The sequence below is a fragment of the Ceratosolen solmsi genome, unplaced genomic scaffold, assembly GCF_000503995.2.
Source record: "Ceratosolen solmsi marchali unplaced genomic scaffold, CerSol_1.0 scaffold11, whole genome shotgun sequence".
In the NCBI taxonomy this organism is placed as follows: Eukaryota; Metazoa; Arthropoda; class Insecta; order Hymenoptera; family Agaonidae; genus Ceratosolen; species Ceratosolen solmsi.
Window position 1 is genome coordinate 3,801,073 of NW_011948416.1, and position 7,990 is coordinate 3,809,062.

Here is a 7,990-nt window from a genome sequence, read left to right on the forward strand (position 1 = left end):
AATTTGCATTAATACAAAAGGTACATTACGTTTTATTGAGCCAGAATTAAATTAACCGTGATCTAATTATATATAATAGGATGTGATTTACATGCTATAAAGCTATAAGTGTTAAAAAAAAAAAAATATATTATTTTTTCATATGTACAATTAGTTTTCTTTTTTCCATCTAAATAGATTTTATTGAACTATCGTAATTCTACATTAGGAATTGCTAATGTTTAATCTAATTAAAATCTTCAAACTCATTGGAATATTGATGAATATAAAATCAGATGAAAAAGCAGCAAAATGTTAAAAGCGATGAACATATAATGGTATGTAGAGGTACGAAACCCCGTTGTACCTATAATCACAGAACTAAAAAGCTCGTTACACATGGAAAGTTGTATGAGAGGACCAAAGAAAATTTGCCTCGGTAAGGTTGTAAATCCCGTCGACGTATGCCGATGATGACACGCAAGTTTATTTTCCAGAAGGGATTTTCCGAGCTGTCGCATACTTACAAGCACCAGCTAAACGCCAACAATAAGGGCAAAGACCCAGCCACACTATGAGTAAAGTTTATGTGGTTTCAATATGTCCTCGTAACTCTGGACAATATTACAAGGACGTTAATATCTTCTTGCGGTCGAAACTTAGCAGTCGACTAGAGCCAAATCTACTAGGACGATGCTGAAAGTTCCTTTGATCCACGAATTAAGGATGTCCTGTGCGACCTGTGCCAAGTCCTTGGCTTTCCTTCCGACCGCTAGACTTTATTGTTTTGCACTTGTATGTGCGAGCAAAAAGGCAAAAGCACCTGATGTTCTAATGGCTTACACTAATCCGTTACTTTTCTCTCGTAAACACTCAACCTATTGTCATTTCTATCGATTAAAACAACTTGTAGGATGAGTAACGATTTTTAACGATTTTTGTTCACCAACGACCAGAAATTACACATTAAATTTGTTTTGAAACACTGTAATGTATATTCTATGATGTGATGTATTTCATCAGTCTGATGTAGAAATTTAAAAAAAAAAATCTACTTTTCACCTGTGCTGATTATACATTATAAGAAGCGCGTATTAAAATGAGCATTGAAATTAGGAAATTCGTTGCCTTTTTTCAAAATTAACTGAATAAAACCGTCTAATTGTAGATAATAATAATATTCATAGAATTCAAACAGTGCATTAACTAAAATTAAAAAAAAAAATCGATAAATACTTTTAATTGATATAATCGGTCTATCTGGCCATACATTATAAATTTACGATAACATTGTTATAAATTAATATATTGATATCACTATTTAGAACATACCACATTCCTAGATAATTCATCAATTAGCTCTCATATTTAAAGGAAATAGTTCTTTTAAGTTTTTGATAATTTAAATAATGTATTTATATCACTTCAAATTCCATACAACATTTAATCTACATCAATTTAATTTATTTAATATTTATAATTTTGAGAATCGAAAGAAAAAAAAATAGCAACACTGAAATGTATAAATACATTATTAATTCAATATACTTGAATTAATTATATTTATTATATTTTCAATAGGCTCACTCGCATGACAATATTACCTACAATTTTTATTAATTTAAATATTTTACTCTCGTTTGGTTAAGAATATGAGAACATATATATATATATATATATATATATATACGTATTAATATTTTTCATAAGTAATCTGATATAAATTGATCGGATAAAAATATTTTGAAAAATAATCTTTATTTAACTCTGCATAGAAATAATATTTCAGGGATAAAAAATTGTATTATTGTCTCGTTTTAGAAGAGATACAGTTAATATTTTATAGTGCCAACGGTTTTATTAGATTTCGATCTTATATTATTAATTATATTATTCATTAATTATTAATTATTAAGAATTAATGTTACTTGATAGCATAATTTGTTGAAGCACAATAGAACAATATAAGTTCACTTAAATTTTATTATATTTAAATTCCGACATTCTATCAATGGTTTTATTGTGCCAATAATTTATTTTGCCATAGTAGCATAATCTAGCGCGAATTGCAAGCTCGTAGCGAGTAAAATAATTAACCAACCAAACAATATGAAAAAAAGTAAGAAAGTGAAGGCATGTTCGAAAGGTCGATCCCGTAGCAAAATCTCAAGTTCCGGAAGCCGAGGGAGGCAGAGCGAGGAGAGGATGAAACTAATTCGATTGTAAACTCGGTTCAACGGAGGGGCGGGTATGGAGGAGAAGTCCAGCAGATAGAGAGGACAAACACCCCCGCAGGCCACTCGGACACAGATGGCAGTAACCGCGGTTAAATTCTCAAACCGTAACTCTAATTACTCATAGACAAACCCAAATCCCGAAGCGGCCGCGTCAGCTGCCGTTGAAACTTCCAAAAGCAATGGCCGCGATTTTTTCTTTAGTTTTGTTGGCTCGCTGTGGTTCCCCTATACTCCTTGTTTTTACTTTTACGTCATTTGCCAAGACGCGATGATGCTAACCATATCCTATGAGGATTAAACCGACGAATTCAGCTGAGTTTTAGTGAATAGAGGACCTCCGAAGCGCTTATGAATTCAAATCTGGTAATGGAGCCGCCGTTATGGACGTCTAGAGTAGCATATGGTGTAATATCGAAACTAAATTTGCTTTGATTAATGGCGTTCCGTGAGATTTAGATGAAAATTATTGTAATGCTATATGAATGGAGTAAAAATCTTCGGGTATAACTGTTTTTGGTTTTCCGCTAATCGATCCGTTAATAATTGCTTCGATCGGAATGTTTTGGTGAAAATATACGGGAAAAGTTTCGCATATATATGTCAAATAAATTATGTTCGATTATAAATTAAATATTCCTTCTACTGGCTTTTATTCAATTTTTTTTTTTTTTTTTACTTTTTAAATATAGAATATGATAATCAATTACGAATGACTGACGTTATAAATTGATCAATTTCCTTTCGTATTTTCAATTAATTACAACGTAAAATTTCATCTTTTACAAACGAGAGAATCAATATTTTAAAAATTTCAAGAGTTGATAATTTAGCTGCTCCATTTTCACTTGGAAACTTCTTATATGCATATTTTAAAGTATTATTATTATTTCACTGCCTTGACAAACTTGATTATTTATCACTTCGACTTAGGAACACTGACACTCTTCCTATTTCGTACAAACTGTATCCAAGACACTTAGATATACCTAACTTCTTCTAAGTTCAATTTAATACTATCTCCCGTCGACAACTTACTGCATTTGAAGCTCCTTTACTTTTGAGCTTCGCTGCATATTACAAATGAAATAGTCCAAGAAATGATTAAGCGTAGGCTAAAATAATTGCCTCGTTTCATCATTATAATTTATTCTGGTTTACGAAGCATTGTGCTCCATTTTGTACAATATTCATGAAAAAAAATTTTTATAATATTTGAATTACGATTAAATTGTTATATTTAAGGAGATATTACTTTTCAACTGTTCTAGGCTAAAGAGGTCCCAGAATAAAATGACTATGGACGTAAGCAAGACGGAACCTAGCAGAACGCAGGCTGTAGAAAACCAATAACTGAAAGGTGAAAATATGTACATCTTATCGACTTATTAATTGTTCCTTCAAGTGTAAATTACAAATTGGCATTGAATTATCTAAGTATTAAAGTATTAAAATTTCGGCATTGATACGCAAGCTTTACAAATACATAAATTTAATGGAACGTTACATTTATATGTTATAGATATTTATTAAGGGCTTTGGATATGTTTTGGCACGAAGATTGTCTGAAGTGCGGCTGTTGTGATTGCAGACTCGGTGAAGTCGGATCAACCTGCTACACAAAAGCCAATCTTATACTCTGCAAACGCGATTATTTGCGGTAAGATTTTCTTATTGTAATGCACGTTGTTTGCTCTGATATTCTTTAAAGCAGGCTTTTACATATTATAATTCACGGTACTTTCATCCATAAAGAAATCGTTCGATTACATCATTGTTTAGAGATTGAGATTAACAGGCTCAAAAGATTTTATTTTTATTTTTATTTATGCCTATAATTTTTTAATGTAATGTAAATGTATAAATATAATTTACGGGAACTTTGATATATTTGATAGATGGTTTTGCCAGGTAGACGAGATCATTCCACGATTCTTATAGAATTCGTATTATCTATTGTTTCTTATTATTTATATGCATTGGTAAAGACAGACTAATGAATTATCGTAATGAGTTCAATATGATGTGCCAGTGATTTACTAATTACGTATTTGAATAACTTTCTTCGCTTAAAAAAATTAAAAACAAAAAAAAAACAAAACAAAAAAAACAAGATATAAACAGTCCTTTGACAAATTTATGTCTAACCACACAGTCATTCGAATGAAAAAATACATTCGGATCTTCGCTTCCCAGTTCCAACCATTAAAATCCCAACGGCATGCTCTGTAGTTTATTCATTCGGTACAAAAGGCAAGTAAAAATCCTTCTGGCTAGCTATAGATTTTGAATGGCCTTATTTTATTGAAATATTTGTAAAATTGACGCGGGTATTAATAACGCTTATGGATTCGGGATACGGCCCACGGTAATTGGGCCGATGGACCGACGCTCAACGAATTATTGTTAAACGCGTGCTCACTCGCTCGCAACGTAACCCAACGAAATACAATCCCTGTCAACACTATGTGTATCCAGTTTAAAAATTGTGACGGCCCATCCGTGCGCACTAGGTGCTCCATGAATTTTACGGCGTCGTTTCCACGAGCTTATTGGAAATATTCAAAATCGCGCTCTGCCCGTCAATAAACTTTTCGTAAAACGCAGTGTCTGGTTGAATGAAGAGGGATATGAAAAGGGCGAGAGAGAGAGAGAGAGAGAGAGAGAGAGAGAGAGAGAGAGAGAAACCAACACGGTAATATCGTTCTCAAATATTGAGCCATTAATAAAGCACTTAGTTTCAAAAGAGAGAGAGAGAGAGAGAGAGAGAGAGAGAGAGAGAGAAAAACCAACACGGTAATATCGTTCTCAAATATTGAGCCATTAATAAAGCACTTAGTTTCAATGCACCGCACTGCTACGTGAGCGGCACCTGCGCGTGTTCCCGGGGGAGGCAATCCCCCTTTTTCGCTCCCTCCTCCTAACCCTCACAACGTCATCGGAACGTAATCTCGACGTGGCTTATTTATCCGGGAGTTTGTTTGCTCTCGCACCATAAACTTGTCGCGGAACGGGGGCGGATGGTGTCTCCACGGTATTCAATAAGAGAAACTCATCTGTAAAATTCGATTTATCAGTCGCCTTGTACCATCGAATATACGCACCTGCGGGGATAATCAGAACCGCAGGAACCGTAAGCTCTTTCTTATGTTTTTAATTTATCGTTGCTCTATTTTATTTTGCCAAATTATATTGAAAATGTTTGATTTAACATATAACAGCCAACAGATTTAGTAATTGTACACATATTTGGTATTTGTTTAAGACTCCTTTGGATAAATGTTGAAAAATTATGAATAATAATGTTTTCAATAGGATATTATTGAAATTCTATACGAATCTTGTGTAAAAATATAATAATATAAAACAATTAGTTCGTCGTCGCATTACAATAAATAATTTTGAAAAAGGAAATAATATTTTTTTTTTATACTTTTAGAACGAAAATTCTGCAAATAAATTATGTTCTAATTATTAAAATATTATGTATGAAGAATACAAGTCTGTCGCAAATAAGAGATACTGCTAAAAATATATTTTACATAAATTTTTACATAATAACAATTTTCTTATATCAATGTATTTAATGAGCTTAAGGTCTTGGAATTTCATAAATTATCCTGAAATTAGTTATTGAAAAATAACAGGCTATATACATATATATATATATATATATATATATACATGTATATACGTGTGTGTGTGTGTGCCATATATTTGTAAAATCCGATTAATAAACTTAACTTAAAATTTCTTTAAAAGCACAGAAAAATATTTTATATAAAGCTATTTTTTAAGATTCATCGTACCTTTTTTTGAAAAAGCTTTGCATCTCGTAGTGAATATCATCACCCATTATATTACACATATTTGTTTAATAATAAAGTTTGATTTTTTAGAAAATTCTAGATGGTTATTCTTACTTATGAGAAACTTCATATAAGCTATTTAAGAATCTAAATAATACCTAATAAGGACAGTATTTAGCTAATTATTGTCAAGAAAATTCAATTTTAAACATACTATCGAGATTTAATGCTTGAATTTACTTTAATTTCCACTGATGATTTAAATTTTTAGTACTTTATACTTATTTAATAAAAAATATTGAAAGATATTACCTCATATGGATCATAAACATTTCACATTAATATCAAGATTTTCTCAATTTATTGTATATTTATTAGGAAGAAGGTTATCAAATTCACATCATAGATATTTATATAAAAACTAATCGTACTGCATTTCATATAGTTTACCAAAAGATTAATTATGAATATCAAATTTTATAAATTAATATAGCAGAGTATTGTTCAATACTGAAATATATCAATCTTTATAAAGTGTTTGAAATTATCATCACATTTGAGTTTAAAATATATGATTTTTATACCAAATGAATTTTACGTCAAAATGCATTCAAAGACTTTGAAATCCCACTCTCTCTCTCTCTCTCTCTCTCTCTCTCTCTCGCTCTCTCTTTATATTCTTCCACTCTATCGCTCTAACTTACTCTGTTGCTCTATTTCTCCCTCCATCTCTTTCATCCTCTCCACCACTCTCTTCCCCCCGAATATACTTTCTCTCTTTCTCACTTTTTACCTTTTTTTACCAGCTCGTGTATTTATTTTACGAACTAATAACATTATTTTTAATATAATTATAATTACCTATAAGTAATATTTGTGCATGTGTGTGTGTTCGTGCATGCGCGTGTGCGTGCGCGTGTGCGTGTGCGCGTGTATATTTATGGTGATGCGCGCGTGTTCAATGCACTGCAATTGTTTAAATTTCCTAAAAACCATCAACAATTATTCATGTATTTCATACAGAAATTTATCCATTGTTTTCAATAGTTATTATATTAATAATATAACGATAAGTATGTTCAGTAAGAAAAAGAAATTTTCAGATTATTCGGAAATACGGGCCATTGCGCCGCATGCAGCAAGATCATTCCGGCATTCGAAATGGTCATGCGTGCAAGAGCGAACGTTTATCATTTGGAATGTTTTGCGTGTCAGCAGTGCAATCACAGGTAATTCCCGACATATTTAATCACTACCGTTTTATATCCTAGTGTCTGAATATAGCACCACCTTAATTGCAAAACATAAGTTACTTTTATTTGCGATAACAGTAAATAAATAACTACGCAAGTAAATAATAAATGCGCGATAAATGTAATGGATAGCGAATAATTTCAATAAATAAATAATTAATTAATTAATTAATTCATTCATTCATTCATTCATTCATTCATTCATTCATTAAATAGCTTAACGAGAGTATTTATAACAATAAATCTAGATTTATGATTAACTAAACTCGATACCTAAGAATAGAATTTTCATATTTAATGCATAGATTTTTATATGATTTTTCATGATAATAGTTGTGCAACTGCTTTTAGTTAGCATTACGTCGAAAAAGTTTAATTTAACATTGCCATTGCGAATATTTCATTCGAAAAGTAACTGGTTTTCTCTGAGCAATGCTTTTAACAAGAATATACTTCAATGGAGAAGTCCAGCTTTGTGCCAAATATTCCAAAGACTATTCGATGGACTTACATTTCAATGGACTTATGCTTTAACAATTTTATTAATAAAATTCGAGTTATAAGAAGAAAGTTCATCTGTATCTTAAATCTCTAAGCTAAATTCTTAGAATATAAAAGTCATAGCATTAACATGATTTTATTATATATAGAAATTGTTAAATCATTTAATACAGCTTTGGACTTTCTAGGAAAATGCGAGATTCCAGAATAAACG

At 31.2% G+C, this 7,990-nt stretch overlaps 1 long non-coding RNA gene across 1 annotated transcript; it reads left to right on the forward strand.

The window, feature by feature from the left end:
* Positions 1–3,536: 3,536 nt before the first annotated feature.
* On the forward strand, positions 3,537–7,245 carry LOC105359193 (uncharacterized). Its single transcript, XR_912761.1, has 3 exons — positions 3,537–3,573; positions 3,736–3,873; positions 7,126–7,245. It is a non-coding gene; the product is annotated as an uncharacterized LOC105359193 (long non-coding RNA).
* The last annotated feature ends 745 nt before the right edge of the window (positions 7,246–7,990 follow it).